This window comes from Cyprinus carpio, chromosome A25 (genome assembly GCF_018340385.1).
Source record: "Cyprinus carpio isolate SPL01 chromosome A25, ASM1834038v1, whole genome shotgun sequence".
Taxonomy (NCBI): Eukaryota; Metazoa; Chordata; class Actinopteri; order Cypriniformes; family Cyprinidae; genus Cyprinus; species Cyprinus carpio.
In genome coordinates, this window is record NC_056596.1 from 3,744,552 (window position 1) to 3,765,016 (window position 20,465).

The window sequence follows — 20,465 nt, forward strand, 5'->3', positions numbered from 1 at the left end:
TGTTTATTAGTACTTATAAAACACATTTGCTGCATGATCATTTTCTACATCCCTAATCCTACCCAATAATGAAACATAACTACCTTACTATTAATAAGCAGCAAATTAGGAGTTTATTGAGGCAAAAGTCAGAGTAAATGGTTTGTTAATGCTGATAATTGGACCTTAAAATAAAGTTTCCCCTTTTAATTTTTTTAGTTGCTACATCATGCAAACACACACAGCACATGACAATACAAACTCCAAAAAGCTTTTATTTTCCCATCACTAGCAAAGTATGTAGTAGCCCATAGCAGAAGTGTACAAATTGGGACGCAGCCATAGTGTAAGAAACATTTATCTTTGAGAATGGCACATTCTTGGCAAGACTCAAACGTTAACGCAAAATTAATGATGGAGAAACAGACTGTACCAAAGGATGTACTTGACGATTTGGCAGCAGATAAATGTATGAGCGTTCACAAGTGTGTTTGAAACACTGGTTGAGGCTGTAGTTCACTAGCTTGGCTCCAGGCATTGATTTGACTTTAAAGTGGCTGACTGACATTCGCAGTCTGAACGGTGAAGCACAGATAAGAAGAGACTTTAACTGTTTGCTCAGGACTGCCAAAATGTACACCTCTTTGTGTTGTGGAAATCCATCTCACCCCGTATCTCAAGTGTTTTAGGGTTCTGGGGAAGGGATTGTGTCCTTCCTGTCTCCGACTTGGTTCACTCATTGTGGTTTTCTGGCTGATATCTGTCTTTTTCCCATTGTGTGGTTAAGTTGGGAGGTTTGATGCTTCACGTGATAATGGACCCACCTGAGTAAACGGGCATTGAGCGGTTTACCCACCACCCAGATTTACGGTCCATTTCCCTCCATGGCTTAAGAGATCTTCTATCAGCTGTTCTGGTCACATTGGTCTATTAGGTGGGAATCAGACTGGCTACAGTTAATGGGGAAATTTGACAACCATGTACATTAGGAAAGATAGGTTAGGTCAGAAGGTCAAATGACTGTTACACACGCACAAACAGACATGCAACATTAATCACTGTACATGCTATCAAACTAACAGGCAGAAAAACTGTTTCACACATGTCACTACGACAGGAAACAAACCTGTTTGCAAAAATACATGCATCAGGTTTACATTATTTCATTCACACTAAAGGAAATTTGCAGACAGCTGCATGGATTTGACAGCAGGATTTGACTTCGATTGCACACTCCAGAACGGCTTAAATTAAATTTAAATTAATCAAATCAATTGTTCATGCTTCATTTAAACTGAAAGATCTGCCAATAGAATATTGTAAGTCAAAATAAAAAGGTTTTTTATTTGAATGTATTTTAAAGTGTGCAAAGCTGAATTGTCAGCATCATTATTTCAGTCTTCAGTGTCACATGATCCTTCAGAAATCATTCCTATTTGCTTCTCAAGAAATATTTCTTATTATTGTCAATGTTAAGTTTAATATTTTTGTGGGAACTGTGATACGTTTATCTTTTCAGGATTTTTTGATTATTAGAACATTCAAAAAAGCAGCATTTATTTGAAATAGAAATCTTTTGTAATTTTATTAACGTCTTTACTGTCACTTTTGATCAATTGAATCAATAATCTGTCCTTACTGAATAAAACTATCCACAAAAAATCTTTTGAGTATATACTGTATATGGACTACTTTTATGGTACTTTTTGGAGTTGACAGTCTTATGGAAAAGAACTGTAAATATTCTTCAAAACTCCCTTTGTGCTCCACAAACAAAACAAAGACATACAACTTTGGAACAACATGAGTGTGAGTAAATGTTTTCATGGACTTTCATTTTTTGGATGAACTATTTCCCTTAATGTCAAAACAAAGACAGAGGGCTAGTGTAATTCAGAAACTCTGTGGTGTGTCCCTGCAGCGTCTGCCAAGAGCACATCAGACTGCAAGAACATGTCAAACTTTTGTGTTTAGACACTCCAAAATGGATCACAGTTGGACAAGAACTCCGTCTTCAAAATCCAAACTCAGTTCTTCCAACTGAAACACACAGGGCTGTGTTTTGTGGACATCTTCTTATGTGTGTGCGAGACAAGAGCTGGATGTGTGAGCGTGTAAATACCACAGTGGTTCAGGCATCTCTCCCTTTACCCAGAATTCCTCTGTCCCACTTCCCTTGACGTCACAGCTAGAGAAAGTGGGGCTACTCGTGGTCACGGTGGAAGAGGAACTGCGCTGAAGCCGCTCGGGGAATTTTAATGGTGGAGTTGGAGACCACTGCTGAGAGAGAATGACTTTAGGGTTTGGACAGCCTTGTCATAACTAAGCGATTTTTGTATGTATGTAAGTGTGTGGATCTTGAGAGAGTGTTTTTGTCTGTCTTTCTCTCTTTAGAGATCTGATGCCAAATCTCTCCATCTGGAAGCTTGATCGTGGCATACAGCCGTTAATGAAGGCTTCAAAACATCCCAGAGCAATCAGATTTTGCATGTAAGCATATCAATTCACTGACTGTCTTTGACCTCCTGTAGCTGGACTGATGTCTCTATATCCTCTCACAAAAGCATTCTTGTTAAGAAAAATCCTTATGTTCGGTGTAAATATTATTCTCTTACATGTATGCATTATGATGGATTGGGGTACATTCAAAATGGTATACTGCGGGCACTTCTCAAATCATTTTATAATTCATAATGATCCAAATTTTTGACTTACAGACCTTTGAAACAGTGGATTTGTAATGTGAATTAGTATTCAGATTGTAATAGACTGTAATACACTGCAATTGTTTAGGTATGAAAAGTTTTCAAAGCTCCTCACAACTTATAAGCATGGTATAAGCATGGTTTCTCTTACAGGAGTGACTCTGTAGCTTGTGACTCTTTTTAAATCATTCCATAAAAGATCTACAGTAGCTCGCATGAGACAGTTGCGCGGTGTTTTTACTTCATTGACAAAAACCGGCTCATACGAGTCATAAGTTCGTGAATCGGACAGTTTGCATAGATTTTTGATAAACTAAAAAGAATCAGCTCATAAGAGTCATTTGTTCGTGAATCGAATTACACTAGTATGTTTTTGAGTCATTGACAACAACCGGCTCATCATGTGAGTCATTTGATCCCGAATCGGACTAAACTAGCTGTAAGGTATATTTTAACTCACTAAAAAGAACCTGTTCATAACAATTATTTATTTGTGAATTGGATTAGACTAGTCGCGCTGTAAATTGTGTCATTGACAAGAACCGGCTCATATGAGTCATTTGTTCATAAATCGAGCTAATCTGATTGTGCGGTGTGTTTTGATTCACTAAAAAGAATCAGCCCATGAGAGTCATTTATTCATAATTTGGACTACAATATTCGCGTTGTAATATCGGCTAGACGGCTAGACCTATTTGGGCAGATAAACATGTCTTTTATTAAATCACATTTAGTTTAGACCGTAGGCTCAAAACTCGGTAAAATATTTATTTTTGCTGTGGCACTGTCTGATTAAACGGGGCAGGTGGTGAAACACTGTGCTTGAGTAACAATGCGCATGCGCAGTACCTTTATACATACATCCATACATACACACACACACAGAGCAAGATGACAGGTGCTTAAAAAGATGTTTTTCACTTGACTGAAGTTTTTTTAACTTTATAAAAATGAACGCTAATTGATTAATTAGAGAACCACACTTTCAGATTTTATTTTATTATTTATTTATTTTTTTTTGCCACACAGAATAAAACATAATATTTTGAAGTCAAGTGACAAGAGTGCAGGCAAGATACTTTTATTTTGGGGGAATTTTGTCACGTTTTTATTCTTCAAAGGAAATATATTTTTATAATCGTATTGTTTTCCATCAAATTTATCTTTCATATTCCTGTTCAGACTCACCACTGCTGGCTGTCAGCTCCACTAATTCTCCGTCCTGACTGGAAAATGAATCTTGGCCCCAGTTTAAGTGGACGGCTGGTTTCTTTCATTACTCTAGGGGTTTGTTTGTCTTAACTGCCCGTTATTAGGACAGTGAACTTCCGAGCCCGTGCTGGAATGACTACCACATGTTTGTGCTTTGAAATTCCAGCCAAAACAAAAGAATAAAAATTCTCCACACAATTCCCATGAGGAGAACTGCGGAAATAACCAGGCGGTCTCACAGAGTATGGAAAATCCATGCTTTTCTTAACCGCATCGCCTGAAGGGTTAAAAACTCCTATGTGGACGGCCCATCCGGCACGTTTGTGGAATTCTGCACCCGTTTTCTCTGATTCTGCCCCCTGGAAACATTTGGGAATAATGCAAACCTGGAAATGAAACACTTTCCCTTTGGGGCCAACATACTGTACATGAACCTGAAAGCAAAGAGGACTCACTACAAAGCAAAACTTTAGTCAGATCTCTATGAAGTGATAAAGTATCTCCTGGCAGAGATGCACCAGTGTGAACTCCAGGAATCTGCTGGTATTTGGTCTTTCTTTGTTCTTCCTGGGTCATCCGGTTTGGTAGGATCCAATTTGACCGTGTCTGGATGCAATGAATACCGCTGATGCGGTGAAGAGGAAAGGAGATATAAAACACACATACACAACACACACATTTGAGATAAAAGGACCTGCGAGCTGCGGCTTGAAGCGTCTCGCCGGGTGTGTCTGTGGACGTGCCACTCATTCCTGGTTGCAATCAAAAAAGTGAAACCAAATGAGGGTCTGTGTGTGGGTGGACTTGCGTGTGAATGTGTGTGTTTTATGATAAGGTCTGGTGGTGGTGAGTGATGATGGATTGGACAGGAGGAGCAACTGTCATCTGTGCTGTTAACAAGAATGAGTCACATTAGTTCAGCAGAGTTTGGTGTACAGCAAAAATACATGTGTTTTTGAATGTTTACCTGCATAAAAATCTGGTCACAACCCATTTAGAAATGAAGGAATAAACCATGAGAGCCCATGTGTTAAAACAAAATCTTAATAAAATCATAATATTATTGTACCAAGCTAAATTATTAACAACTTCCTGGGGTAACATTGCTAAGTACTGATACAGAGGATTTATAAACATATGTTTTCCCCTATTTTGTACAATGGCTCTTAACATGGCTCATCAGTCAGATTTTAAAATGATTTTGAAGCTTCTCATTACTTACCACTGCTTGACAGGGCAGAATTACAGTCAAGGTGTTTGACTCTGTACCAGAACATTTCATCAAGAGTAGTCTAAAGGTACACCTCATCACACACACAACCAATTAATCTCCATTAGACCTATTTAAACCCCATTAAAGGCTTCCATTTCCTTCCTGCTGGAATCACTCAGAATGAGCGTTTGTGCCATAAAGCCCAAAATGTGACCTGCTAACATGTTGCTATAACTGTATAATTGAACATATTTTTTTTAATTCAGTACTGTGTAAAAATGCATGAAATTTTGGAAGTCCAATCGAGAAGAACATGATTACATATCAGAAAGCTTTGAAAAAAAGAAATGTTATGCATTATCACTAGTGATCTTTTGAACCACATTGTATATCTGCTTATAATCAGTTTGATTTGAGACACTGTAAAACATTTGAAAGTGTAAAGACAACAATATAACATTTTTATGTCCTTCAGTTTTTAGAATAAGTCCTTAGAATACGTTTTTAATCTTTTAGTATCCGAAGGATCATTTTATTTTATTTTAAACTCTTTGTGGGTGCCTGTTATCAAGACAAACACTTTGTTCTTAATAAGGATGCCTTATAAAGGTGCTGATTTTTATTTTATTGAGTCTTTTTTAATACTCCTCCTGTATTATTTTAGAGAAAATCTCACCTACCAGAGACCTGTAACATCATGCAGATGAAAAATGGTAAAGAAAATATTTAGTGTTTAATACTCACAATCTGTAAACTGTATATAACATAATCAGCATCTTGGTTTTCCGAGGGTCTTGCCACAAGCTGATGTTCTCCCTTCAGGTAATGAGAAAGCGAACAACACCTTGACTTATTTTTCATCTTTCTTTGCTATTTATTCAATTTTATGTCAAACTAATCTAACTATAGATTAATTGTTAGATATTTTTTCATCTCTTTTATAGATATGTAATAAAAAAGACAGGTGAAACCAACATAAAAAGGTGACACCAATAGTAAAACACAACATAACATAAAACATAACATAAAAACTAAATTGATCCTACTCACGTTCTTAATGTTTGTTATTGTTAACAATGCACATTATTTATGAAAAAAAAAAAAGATTTCATAATCTGAAATCAAAATATAATGAGTTCGCTCAGCTTTGAACGAGACAACATGCTAAAATCAAGCCCCGCCCTGTATTTTTTCCTGTTCTGTATTCCATTTCACTCAAAAATGGAGCACAATCTTGAGTTGCAAAGTCACACTGTTGATTATTTGACTGGTTGGGGTGATAAGCAGTTCTGCCTTTGTCATAAGATGAGCTCATCTGAGAATATTTTATGTAGAATGGCGCTAACAATGGTTAGGTTACTTTTGTGTTCCCATGACATCAAATCTAATTCCCAATGACATCAAAATCTAAAACAGACATTAAACTCAACAGCACAAGACAAACACAGCACCTGGGCAACACTGATATTCTGGTGCATACAGTACATACTTATAAGGATGAAATGATAGAACGTTTTCAAAACAAACTGTCACTCTTAAATCTCTATATATTAAATATTTTTATTCAATTAATATAAATCAAGCATATGTTCTATATAATCTATTTTTGCATTCTAAAATCTTTTGAGATCAAAACAATCAAAACAAAAGTATTTTCATTAAAATTTCTTTCCTGTTAATTCACCAAAATTAGTATATTCATCCATACTGATGTCTTGTGTCACATCTAAATTCCGGGGAGAAAAACGAATCAGTCAGAAAATGCTGTATCACAAAATATAGTTAAAAGGAGTTTTAAATACATTTTAATCCAAGACAGAAATGAAAGAAAATTTAGTCACCTGTATCCCTGTGGTGGGCTGCAAAAGAGATCATAAATCAATTGTTTTATGTATATTTTAAAATATATAAATATTATAATATTATTATTAGAATTTTGATATAGAATAAGAAAAAAGATAAACTAATGTAAAATATTAAATGTTAAATGAAGAAATATTGCAGCATACCTTTCTGGCATGGGCCCCTGCGTGAAAACGCGCACAGAAGAAACATTTGCATTTAATATTTTTTCAGAGATCAAGCACATACTCACTTATGAAAGTAATAAAACTTTTATTTGCCTACCCCCAGAACTTTAAGTGCAAAATGCAAACAGTTATTCATTAAGAGATTATAGTCTTCATTATAATCCATTGCCTCAGAAATTTTCTGAGAGAGATCTTCAGGGGGGCCCTTCTTCAACCGATAAACGTGGAAGAGCTTGCCTGAGATGAATGTTTTCACAACTATTTTGTCCACACCGCCCCTGTTGATTTGTCTCAGTAATTGACAACTTTTGGTAGTTTTGAACTTGAGCAGCTAGAACTTGATGGTGATATTTGGGTTTGGGCTGGAGGCGCTGAAAAACACAAAGTAACTATAAACGGTTATTCTGTGCAAGGCTTTTAAAAACAGTATGTTGCCAAATATATTTAGGACCTACATTTTAAATGAATATTTTAATTACTATTTATATACTGTTTACTTGCTATATACTATATTTATATATTATTTAATTGCTATTTATCCCACTTTTCTTAGTTCATATCGTTTAATTTTAAAAAAAGCAACAAAAAATAAGTAAAGATATTGCATTAAGATATTCATTTGCTGAATTGCAGAAATTTACATGGATTCAAAAACGCCGACGAAGAACCAAGTTGCCATGCAACAGTCAGTGTGGATTTTTGGAAAGCGAAACAGCCAAAGAGTATGTGTGTGTGTGAGGGGGGGGGTGGGGATTGTGTGTTGTGTTAGTGTTAAAAACTTCCATGCATGACATAAGAAAGTGTTCTGAAGTTGTTCTTTATATACAACACAAGTACAAGCTCAAAACGTTTGGAACAGATTTAAACTCTAAGGATCTTTTAAACCATTAAGGTCTAAAGACTTAGGGTCCTAAAGACCTTAAAAATATTAGTTGTTATTAAATTTCAATTATTTTAAGTTTGATACAGACAGTAGAGGAAAAGCATTAACATAGTGTACCCTTTAAAAAATAGCATAGAAAGCACTTCATGAAGTTGACTAAGACAACAAACAGAAGCAAAGAACTAAAATGTGTGAAAGTTTTAATTCGCTAAGCACCACTTTTATCAACACCATTCCCAACTTTACTATCTATGGAAGCTCAATAAGAATGACCTCAGGTGAGATAGATAAATAAATTCAAGTGAAAGAATCTCTACCTTGCACTATGTAAACTGAATGACTTCATTTTCTCCACAGTAAAATTCCACAGCATGGAAAAGCCTTTTTACCCGGGACCAGAGCAATTGCACTCAGAATAAGGTCTTTCTCCATCTTCTTAACGACACTAGAGAGGTTGAAATTATTACCTGAAAGGATTTTTCAATACATGTAATGAATTCATTTTTCATCACTGTTCTGAGCTCTAAGCCAACCGTTCATGACGTTCATCACAGTAATGGTATCATTGGGTTATTTTCTAAAGAAAGAAAAGGAAATCTGAGTTCACATCATGTGGACGAGATCGTTTCGGTCCCATTTATAACCTCCAGCATTGGACAGAAAAAAAGAAACAGCTTTTTATTACAACAAAAACACAACCTTTTTTCTGGTAAATTTACAAGTTATTTTTTCCCAAAAAAAATTGTTTGGTGAAAACATAGTAAAAAACAAACCTGTTGTAAGAGTTGTCCTTAAGTGAAGTTCTGAGAGTCTAGCCCACATAATAGAGTATTGTAGACTACACAAAGGCCTCATCACTTGAGGCTTTTCATGTGGGAGGATATACGGGGTATACTTCCTCTTTTCTGCTGTACTTCTGCTTTGTGGATGTGGACACAAGAAGCGATGAAAATATTATTATTCAATTTAAATAAGGCTCGCTAGAGATAAAACCCCGAATAAAGGGTATATGAATGTAGAAGGGTAACATTACAAGCTACTGTTTATATTGCTGTGACATAAAAATAAGATTATCAGAAAAATCAAAAAAAGAGGGGCCCCCAACCCTACTGTACCTCCCCCTCCCCCACTACATGTTTCCTTTAAACCACATCCTGGTATTCATTGTAAATCAATGTATCATGCCAAATGGGACAGAGCGGTAACCATGAAAGAAGAACCACAGCTGGTACAAAAAAATAAGCTGTTTTAAAGGTCAGCAGATGATATTCATTGCAGTTATTGCAGGCAAGACAGGGGTTACAGTGAATGCTTTGTGGAAAAAAAGCAGCAGCATATAGGTCTCAGAAAACAGATTCAAGAAGGGACCATGAGCAACAACCATTTTTTTTTTTTCCTGACATTGGACCATTCAAATATTTTTATTCACTAAACACATTCACACTTGGAACCTACAGGCTAAAAAATGCCTATTCCCCACACACTATTAAATCTAAGTTTCTATTAGGTCAAATGTCTCATTTACTCATTTAACTCCTTTTGACCAAGTCCTTAAAAGAACATCAGCTGTACCGCTAAAAGCCATTTAATAGGACACTCAAAGTCAAAGTGATCACTGATGAGGATGGCCTGTATAGGGAAAAAGAAAATCAATGCAGAAAAAGGAGAGCTAAGATTAGCTAAAACCTTTTGAACAAACGGTTATGTGGTCTGTACCATGGTTACAGTGATTGATGTATGATACTATTCTTTGATATTAACTCTGTTGGTCCTGTGTGCTCATGAAAGGTTCACCATTTGCATGTTTCTAAGCTAACTATTGATACCCTAACAAGCAAAACTTTTTTTGTGTGTGTCGGGGGGGTGTAAATTGTGACCTTATGACATCTCAGGATGAAGATCAGCGACACTGAGGGAGTGCCACGGAGATGTGTGATTTTGTTTTTGTTTGTTAAAGTCTGAGGTGAAGTCAGCTGTAAGGAATGTAAGGCAGTGGTTGCATCTCTGCTACATCAGCACACTTGCAGGATCGAGGATTACCATGCGATGAAGGCTGTTTGGATGAGCGAGAAAGAAAGCCCGTCAAGTAACAGCTTTGCTGTTTTCAATGACTGAAAAGGCTTAAAACATTGCGTACTGCCTCAAAAGCCTTAAAGAGGCAGGCAGAAGAAAGCAGCCTGCAGGTTGCTCGCAAAGACAAGCCCCAAGCCTCTCCGCACTCATGTTTTGATTTTAGAGACCAGCATAAATCACTGAGACACGCAGCGCTGGCGGAGATCCACAACCTAATTCAGTCCGCTCTGTGGAGAACCCCGCTTTTGAACCTCTCACAGGTCTCACAGCTATAGAAATACAACAGGTGTTCAGAACAAATTTTTCATCAACTTGAGGAAAATTATTAGCACTCAGATGTATAAACCCGCCCATTGTAATGCATTTAAGAGGAACCTAAATATATATATATAAGAGATAATTATATATTATATATATTAGAATCACTCTAATTATAGGTTAGATAGATAGTGTATTAGACCAATGTGATATTAAAATGTATTTGTATGTATTTGTTTGCATATCTTTGTCAGAAAAGTACAACTAAATTAACTGTACAATTGTCTTATCTAAACATCAAAATTAAATATATTCTTAAATTAATTACATGTAATGTTTAAAGTAAAATATTGTGAAAAAGCTATTAATTTACCTTGTAACAGAAAAAAGAGTTGTTTTTTTTCTAATTAGATTTTTATTACTGAACAAAACTATGTAAACGGTACAGTTAAACGTTGTTCAAATGACTGGTTAATTTAACAATATATTCATCCAAAAAACCCCCCAAAAAAAGTCGGTATTTAAAAAAAAACATAAAAAACATCAAATTATCATTGTATGAAAATAACCCATCTGATTAAAGCTGGCCGTGGTTATATATATCTTGAAAACAACAGCTCCCTGTCCTCTTTTGTCTCACTAGCCACTTATATCGGTCTTCCCCGACCCTGGTCTCCACACCTCAGGTATATCCCGCGAGTTGCGTGCGGCGATGGAAGCAGGGGAAAGGAGAGGATGGGAAATCTTTCATCGGCCCTGCAGGCGGGACTGGGGGTCAGACCGCTGAGAGGAGGGGTATGCTTTTAAAAGGTGACTATCTCTTCATTTGGCTTGTTCCCGGCCACATTTCACTTACAGAAAGAGGTAAATAAAGAGTAACATCACTCCCCTTTTAGAGGAAAAACAGGGCCAGACGGCAATCCGTCTCATAAAGGAGATCTTTCAGAGAGGCCAATTTAGCTTTGATCTCAGGGAGTTTTCCTCCTTCAGAAAGCTACAGGAAGCTGGTATCTTAAAAATTTCCCTCCCAAATAGCTGACTTCTCTCACGCCCTCAGACTAGAGGGAAAATAGTTTGCTAGGTTCCCCGAGTCAGACGATTCCCACTTGTCTCTGATATTCGGAAAAATGATCTTGACGTGAGATGATATTCCTTGCTAACACAGTTCCATTAAAACAAAATGTTAACTCTGTCCCTCCAGCTTTTTGAAAAAAAGTTGCCAGACACCGTCCAGCGAATTTGATGATTTTCACTAACATTTGATGGCCTTACATTACATTTGCTGTTATGATGAATTTGGAATATGCAACTACACAAATAAAGAATCAGAGCCTCTACTTTTAAACAAAACAACCGTGTTATTCTAGCTTAAAGAATTTTTTTTTTATATGCATCAACACTTGAATATAGGTAGGTTTTCATAAAATGTATAGTTTTGATCAAAAAAGGTGAGGAAAATCAAATTTTTATCCAAAACTACATCTGGATAATATTCAGTATACGATTGTATCAAAGCATAAATCCAGTAAATCGCTTCCATCAAGTACCTCCAAAGCTTGCACAAACATATACCATTTCGCCTGGATAATAACATTTTACTACTCCGTAACATTATGCAGTTATCATTTTGATATGCTGTCTATCTGCTGATGATCGCAATTATTTTTAAACAATAATATGCATCTGTTTTACCATAAGAGATTGCTCGTTTCCTCTCGGTCCTGTTCACGTGTGTTTTGGGTCCAGGAGGTTTTGTACTCGTTCAGAAGATGCCCCTAGTGTAGAACATAGACCAGTTGAAAAACACGAAAAGCCGGTAAAAATTTGTCTTTGTCAGGAAGCGTTGTATTCTAAAAGACGAGATAACTCTTCACTGGTGCGGTAAGCGTTAAATTACTGAGTAACTTTACATTTTTGATACAGATTTTACCAGTTGTTTTGTTAATTTTGCTCTGCACTAGTTCGAAATAAAATAAAATCAGAATCAGGTATCTGCATTGAATCAGCGTTAAACTATCGGTTGAATGAAGATGATTCAATGATTCATTCATAAAGAATCAGTGTTTTATGAATCGGTTGATGAATCGGCCTGTCTATAATCTTGTTACATCCTCCACATTCATTGAATTTATCTTCTTACCTTACTGGAGAGAAAAGAAGTAGCATGTTGGATCTGCCAGCTGTGGATCTTTATGCAGAGAAACTCTGCTCATTATTTTTCATAATGGATGCCTTTATAAGTTTTTGGACCAAAACGATGATTATAAAAAGTTCACATTGTTGTTGCAGCTGAAATACTAGCAACAGATAACATAAAATCAATATTTTTTACCATGTTAAATGTTGAATGATGAGTAACTCAAACCCCGCTGTTGATCTAAACCTCTCTACTTAACGGTCGGTCACGCACATCCCTCATGTTAGTAGATTTTTAAATGCTTTTATTTGTGACTAATTTCAGTGTTTGCAAACAGTGATGACATTTTTGTTGGCAGGACCTATATAATGGGTGAATTGTGAGATAAAAAATAGCTAAATGTTATGTAAAATATTATAGGTTTCAAATGGTATTTTATGCTGTTAACTGTAGGGAGGGCTAAAAAACAATATGTCCACTATGTGGAAATTATATAGACCTATTGTTTAAATCACAATTTTAAGCTTAAAAGTAAGGATAATCATAGAGATTTCATCCATAGTTTTTGTCCCATTTAAACGTCTCCTGCGTTTTAGCCTTCAAAGACATCTTTGATGACAATATTATTTGCATTTCCAATTCTGAAATCAATACAGGAACAACAATATTTTTTTTTTTTTTCTGCTTATTCCATCTATTTTAAACATTTACACAACGTTACTCCCTTTCTCTTACCCACTTGTTCCCATTGTTTCTCTGTAATGCACGCAGGGGGCAGCAAAGTGACAATAACTGTGACCTCTAAATTGGTCTATTTCTGAACCAAAAATCACTGTCGTCCTAGTGGAATGAACAACAGTTCTAACAATGATCTAGAGCAAAATTGTTTAATCACAGATATCCGAAATAAAAATAGGTGAGAATAATAGATATTTTTTCCATCTCTGAAATGGCTGTTCTGCAGATAAGGCTGTGTATTGTAGGGAAAGTTGTTTCCTGTATACGTTCAACTTTTACCACAGAGAAAAACAATATTTAAATTTGTAAAAAACGTGATGCGGTCCGTGTTGTTTAGGTCACTGTCTGAAGATTGGAAAGCTTTTAGAAAGGACCTTTTTGAAGCTAATTGAAATGTTTGCAGGGACGATGGGGGATAGTTAGCCTTAGATGATAAGACCCAGGGATGAAACACCGACATGCCCGCAGACAAAAACCGGAACGTCGACACCTAGTAGTGACTGGGGGATTTGAGGTGATCGTCGTAGTGATGCTGGGATGCAGCTGGTTATATCGCTGAAAGTCCTCTGGCCATAGGTTTATTTGCTGGCCTCACCTGTGCTTCGCTGGGTGTCATGACTAGAGAGTCCGCCTTTGCCAACCACGACTGACCCGGACTGCATAATACCAGCAACTGCAAAGGAACCACTCATTAACCAGCAAATAGACCAGCATAAACAGGCAAAGGGAACCAGCTTAAACATCAGCAAAGTCCAGCATAAACCATCAAAGACACCATTTTAAAAAAAACCAACCAGCAAAGGACCCATCTTAAACCAAACAAAGTACCATCTTAAAACCAGCAAAGGACCAGCTTAACACCAGCAAAAGGACCAACATAACCACCCAAGAAGAGAACCATCCTATGAAAACCAGCAAAAGGACCCATCATTAATATACCAGGCAAAGAAAACCATCTTAACCAACAAGCACAAGGACCAGCTTAACAAACCAGCAAAGTGACCTGCTTAAAAAATAAAACACAGAGCCAAGCCACCAGCATAAACCAACAAAGGACCATCTTAAAAACCAGCAAAGGACCAGCTCGTTAATTAACCAACAAATAGGACGCCACTCTAAACCAGCAAAGCTCAGACTCATAAACCACAAAGGACCATCTAAACCAGCAAAGGACCAGCTTAAAACCACTAACCAAAGGACCCATCTAAACTCAGCAAAGGAAACCCAGACATAAACCACAAAGGACCCATCTCTAACTAAACCAGCAAAGGACCAGCTTATAAATACACCAAAAAGGCCCATCTTAAACCAGCAAAGGAACCAGCATAAACCATACAAAGGACCATCTCTAAACCAGCAAACAGGACCACTATTAAAACCCAACAAAGGACCCATCTTAACAAAACCGCAAAAGGATCAGCATAAACTAAAACCACAACGGACCATCTTAAACCAGCACAGGACCAGCTTAAAAAAACCAACAAAGGACCATCTAAAAAATCAGCAAAGGACACAGCATATAACCAAACCACAAAGGACCATCTTAAACCAGCAAAGGACATCTTAAACCAACATTAAACACCAAACGGACATGATCTTAAACCAGAGCAAAGGACAAGCATAAAACCAACACATACCATCTATAAAGACCCGGCAAAGGACCAGCTTAGAACTAGCAACATCACCAATCATAAACCAACAAAGGACCAGCATAAAAACCAGCATCCCCAGCGTTCAAAACATACCTAACCAGCATATGCTGGTTTTTTTTGCAGCTAAGAGAGACATATGTAACACAGTATAACTGGCCCTCAGTTCTGGTTCTTAGTGTTAGAGGCTTTAGTGAGCTCTTAAACGAATCGAATCCTCTACACTTACAGGATGAAATCAGTCACACATGCGGGGTTACATTTCCCTGATGGCTAACTCTCTCTATTTCCCCGTTTATCATGGGCTGGGGCTGAAATCAGGCCATAGCTGTGTAATCCCCCCGCCTGAATGAAGGTTAACTAGAGTCTTCACACCGATGCCAAACGCTCTCTCTGCATTCGGCTTTATAATCCTTCGTTAGTACGGTATGTAGAATCCATCAGCAGTTTTCTTTCTTTTTAGCGCTTTTTCCTTCCCCACAAATAAAATGTCTCACAACAGATTCCACTCAGCAACCCTCAAGCCCAAAAGAGACAGCCCTGCTCCAACTGCTATCGCATAACGCTTTTCCTGCTCTCCAGATTCAGACCTTCCCAGGGGTTTATTTGGGGGACATAGGAGTGCTGAATATAGAGAAAGCGCGCTGTGGATTGCCGAAATAACAATAAGCTTTAACCTCACAGAAAGACTGCCCTGGAAAAATCTGTGATGAACGTCGTACTGGACGATGCAATCAGGAAAAAAAGGAGACAGGCTCATCGTACTTCACATATTTGTTTTGTTTTTTTTTCTTCAACGGGTGTATTTATGAACCATCATGTGGTACTTAATATACTGTCTCAGATTTAATCCAATTCACAAAGTAAACAAGCACTAAACAGCAGCAGCGCCTAGGGTTAAAGAGATAGCATTTAGATCTCGAATCATGGGTTGTAGACTCTTACAAGTATTCTATGAAAAGTGAACGCAATGTTTCAAAAAAAATTTTTCCATCATTTGGTCCAAACTTGCATATCATCACATTTGTGAATGAAATCTGAATAATCAGTTTTGTTGGATCTGCAGCAGCCATTTTGTGTTCATCTTACACGTAGGCACTTATATCCTGTCTTCGTTATTCTGATATCACTGACTCTCAAATAAAACACAGCTGCAAAACCACCCAAGTGTTTTGCTTTGAAAAGACTATCGTTTCCATGTCCTTTCTTAAAAAGAGGGTGTCAGATGTCTCCAAAATGACCTCTGTTCTTTTTCGCTCCTGCCACTAGAGACCACTTTATGCAGTTCACGGTGATGTGTTTCCTGCAGCTTAAGTAGGGGATAGCAAAAGGATGGCGAGAAATGAAGGCTTGCACAGAAACCAGCCCAAAGATTCCATCAGTAAGATCTGTCCTAGAAACTTCCACAGAAGTTCTTAACACAACACGATGTTGGGTGCTAAACAGAAACAACAGCCCCAGGAGGCGGCAGAACTTCAGAGGAAAGAGCTTTTGAGTTGATGGACGGGACGTTTTTTCCCTGGGATGAAGAGATGTCTTCCTGTAAAATATGTTAGACGGTTGTTGTGTGATACTTCTCCTGGAGCATTACAGTCACAGCACTGGTTTTTAAACAAAGCAGGAGCTCAGAACACTGACATCACAGAGCCACCGTCAGCCGCCTCGTTCAACATGCTGGAAACTTACAATAAAGGGTTACTGTAGAAAGTACTGTGGTTTGTTGAATGTAATCAAGCGTGGTAATATGCATGATAAATAATTCCTACTTAAAAGAATTAGTCAATCTAAATACCATAGATGCGTACTGGTATTACTTTTCGTGCCATGAATTTTATCTGATACCATGGTTACTGCTGTCACAGTATCTTTATTAAGGGGAAAATTGGTTGATGAGATGGTAACCATTGGTAAATACCATGTTTTTTTGGACAATGTTTAATAAGTTAATTTTTTGGACATGAGTGGAGCCTACCATAGAATGCCATGTAAATCCATAAAATATGGTTGATTAATTCGATTCCCATGGTTAGTTCAAAGTACAATATAGCCTATACTTCTTGGATTCACCATGTTTTTTGAATATTTGTATGCTATTATCATGGTACTATTTCTCTTTATATGAATACTCATCATCGTCATCAAATCATTTCGTACCATGGTACCATCAGAGTACTTTTTTTGTAAGACTTAACGTTCATCAATCCTCCTCATCTCTATTTTTGCCGTTGTCCTGCTATTCGGGAATTCATTTGCTGTACTGGCTGCTGCCGAGCGGAAATCCTTTCAGGAATGTCCTGGAACTATTCGCACACCACTGACAGAGACAGATAACGTGAGTAGTGAGAGGTTTGATCCCGTGGAGAGGGGGAGAGGAAAGGCGGAAATCAGATGTGTCTGTTCTTCGGGTTTTGACTACAGTAAGTCTGAATACGTGCCAAAGTGCGATTGCAATCAGGACTTCTTCTTATGAAGTAGCTTGACTTGATTAGCGTGTGTGAGATACCTCGTCTTTCCGTGTGTGGTCCTTTTAGCAATAACAATCAGTCATAATCTCTCACAGTTGCTGGATCAGTATTAACTGCTTCAAAAGAACAAGTTCAGGTGAAAGCCAGGCCGAACAGGCCCCCTGCTGAATCACAAAAGTATCCGAATCTGTCCTAGTGTGGGTCAGGTTTTGCTTACATTGTGGAAACTAAATACATTAATTGTCAGTGATTGTAGTTTAAGAAAATGGATGCTTTTGTGTCAAGCTACATTACCACTTTATAAGCTTTTAGCATATTTAAGACGACGTTGACAACTCCATAGCCCAAAAGTTTTTTTTTTTTGGGGCTTTTGTAGAACTGAATTAGACAGCGTATTGAGACACACCTAAGGACTAGATCAAGGACTGTAGCAGCACAACTGTATTTGGGTTGGTCGGGTTTGTGCAGCAGGACTGCTATATTTTCTCATTTCTCTCTGGCACGAGCGGCTGAAACGCTCTCTTTGTTCTGTTTCTTGTGGGCCCTGGAGAGCAGCTCTGGATCAAATTAAAGCTGGCAAAGACAGCATCCTCTCCTTTAAATATTTCTCCCTTCAGATCCTTGTTTCTTGTTCATGCACACTTTTCTGGTACTCTGGGCCACTTGTGTACAAATCTTTGGCCTGCGTAAGGGATATTTCCACACCAAGATTAGGATCGTCTGTTCATCATTTACTCACCCTCATATTTGTAATAAACCCCTCAAACAACAAGGGGAATCAAATGAAGCCAAACGTTCCACTGAAAGATGCTGAGGTGGTGCTAACTGAGAAATCTTAGATTTAGAATAGGTGCTGGCCTTAATGTCATGCAAGAATCAACATTAAGCGCAGTCAATTAAAGTACACACAAGATATCTCTACCTTTGAAAATGATATTCGTTTGATTGGATGGGTTTTACACATATGTGGTGTTGTGTGTACAAAACCACTGCTGGTTATTGCGATATCCTCCACTCAACAACAACCAAAGCAGCTGAATACACAACCAAGCTTTACAACAACACACCACATGACCGCATTGTACCGTCTCTCTGGTATTTGGCTCTTCCAGGTTGTCTTTCAGGTTTGTTGTTTCAACACTTTGTATGAAAGTGCTGTTAAATTAATTGGCTTCACTAATAAATCGAATAGGATAATGCAATTGTAATAATTTTATTATCAACAAATTAAAGCAGAAAACATAAAAGATAGCACAGATCACTAGACAACAAATACCTTGGCATCCTTGTTTCTCAAACGGTATACCAAACCGCCCAAAAAAGAATTATGGCATTGACCACAAAAGACATTATTCAGAACATCCAGTAATCCATAAAGAACATAATAATACTTCGCAGATCATTACTGTCACTAACAACATAGCCCTCAAGTTTTTTCCCTCTATGCTGAATTTCTGACTAATCTGCACGCGTATTCCAGTTTGGCTGAAAGCATGTTTCAATTTGATTCGGCGATAGCCGCCTCCTTTTAATCTCATTACCATGGCACTATGTGTTAGCAATGGCCCATTTGTGTGATGTCTGCACCGTCGTCTTTAAAGTATTAAGACAATAAGGTTGAATAGTGAATGTCCGTGACAACCAATATTGGGTCAGATCTGTGAGTCGCGTCATTGAGATTTCTAACACACAGCAAATGACCCAGATGACACTGCAGTAGTTGGATTGATCGTCTGTTTATGCAAAGCTAGAACAGTAGCATTAGCACGGCAAGGTCTGCACTGAAACCTGTAAAGACCAGGAAAGATCGTGGATTATACACACACAACTGTTCTTCTGTAAGGTAAATCAATAATATTTTGGGAGATCAAAAACAGAAGCACCATAACATAAATACTAACATAGTATAATTTTGAGTCACTGAATCCAGTTGACAATACATGCAATACAGAAATGCAGTACTATACGATACACATTAGGTGTGTCTATAATTATCTACCCAGGATCCACCTTTGAACAAAAATGCCTCCCATGACCTGTTTCTGTTGAAATTTAGGCGCAGAATGAATTTTTCTATTAATCGCTAATTGCCAACTCACGAAGCTCATTCTTTGGTACAAAATACTTGCCTTATCCTTTCAAACTACTTTCTTCATCTCACTATTTCTACACTTGCACTAGCTTTCTTCACATGCAGCAAAATAAAAGCTACATCATCCTTTCCAGTGTCCCTCTTACTGGAAAAGTGTCTTCCATCCAAAATGCTTTCATGAACATACCTTGGTAAACACCACTCGTCTTTTACTACAGCACTTCACACTTACCTTCTAAAAACATTTAGACAAACAGCCTTAAAACTAAAAAATTGCACTTGAAAATTCTGCAGGTAGCACACAAACAAAGGACTCAATAGATTCTAAAACAATAAAGCGTCAGTCCCATTAAACCGTATGACACAGGAAGCTCACAAGATCTAGTCCAAACATGCCTTTGGAATTTGGCTTTGAAACTAATTGGTCTATTTTTTAGCTCTAACGGGAGCGTTTTGGCCATCAAAGTTCAACAGAGAAACCAAAATCCATTTTCTTAAAAGCAAGCCACTATAATTCCTAAGAATCACACATAAAATCAGAAGAGACAATGTTCCTACAGTCAAAACCTTTGGGAAACAGCAAACAAGCGTGTCTCGGCCTGAACATAGAAGGTCTTTTGGGGGAAAGCTGAGATTGTGTCTGACATTTCTACCTTTAGTTAACCCTTGTTAAGGTGAAGGTGTCCAGAACTCTAAAACCGTCAGGCTAATACCAATCAAAAAACAACAAGAGTTGACCTTCTAATAGAAACACATGAGTGCCTGCACACATGTTTCCTGTCAGGACTCCAATCAGCACACAACCATCCAGGCATGCTGGAACATTGAATTACCCAGCGAAGTTCTGAAAATAAATTCCCTTTCAGGTGTTCATGGACTCTATGACCTAGTCTTATTCTTTGACTAATGCACTGTAAAGCACTAGCTCTCGGCAGAAGTGGGGCCAATTTAACCTGACTCAGGTAGTTCCTTTAGGGTAGGCTTTGTGCTCCGAGGTCCGGGGGCTCTTCTACGCATTCGATACAAACTAA

At 37.6% G+C, this 20,465-nt stretch overlaps 1 long non-coding RNA gene across 1 annotated transcript; it reads left to right on the forward strand.

The window, feature by feature from the left end:
* The first annotated feature begins 2,162 nt into the window (after positions 1 to 2,162).
* Positions 2,163 to 4,964, forward strand: LOC109050988. Its single transcript, XR_002011300.2, has 3 exons — positions 2,163 to 2,280; positions 2,374 to 2,469; positions 3,867 to 4,964. It is a non-coding gene; the product is annotated as an uncharacterized LOC109050988 (long non-coding RNA).
* The last annotated feature ends 15,501 nt before the right edge of the window (positions 4,965 to 20,465 follow it).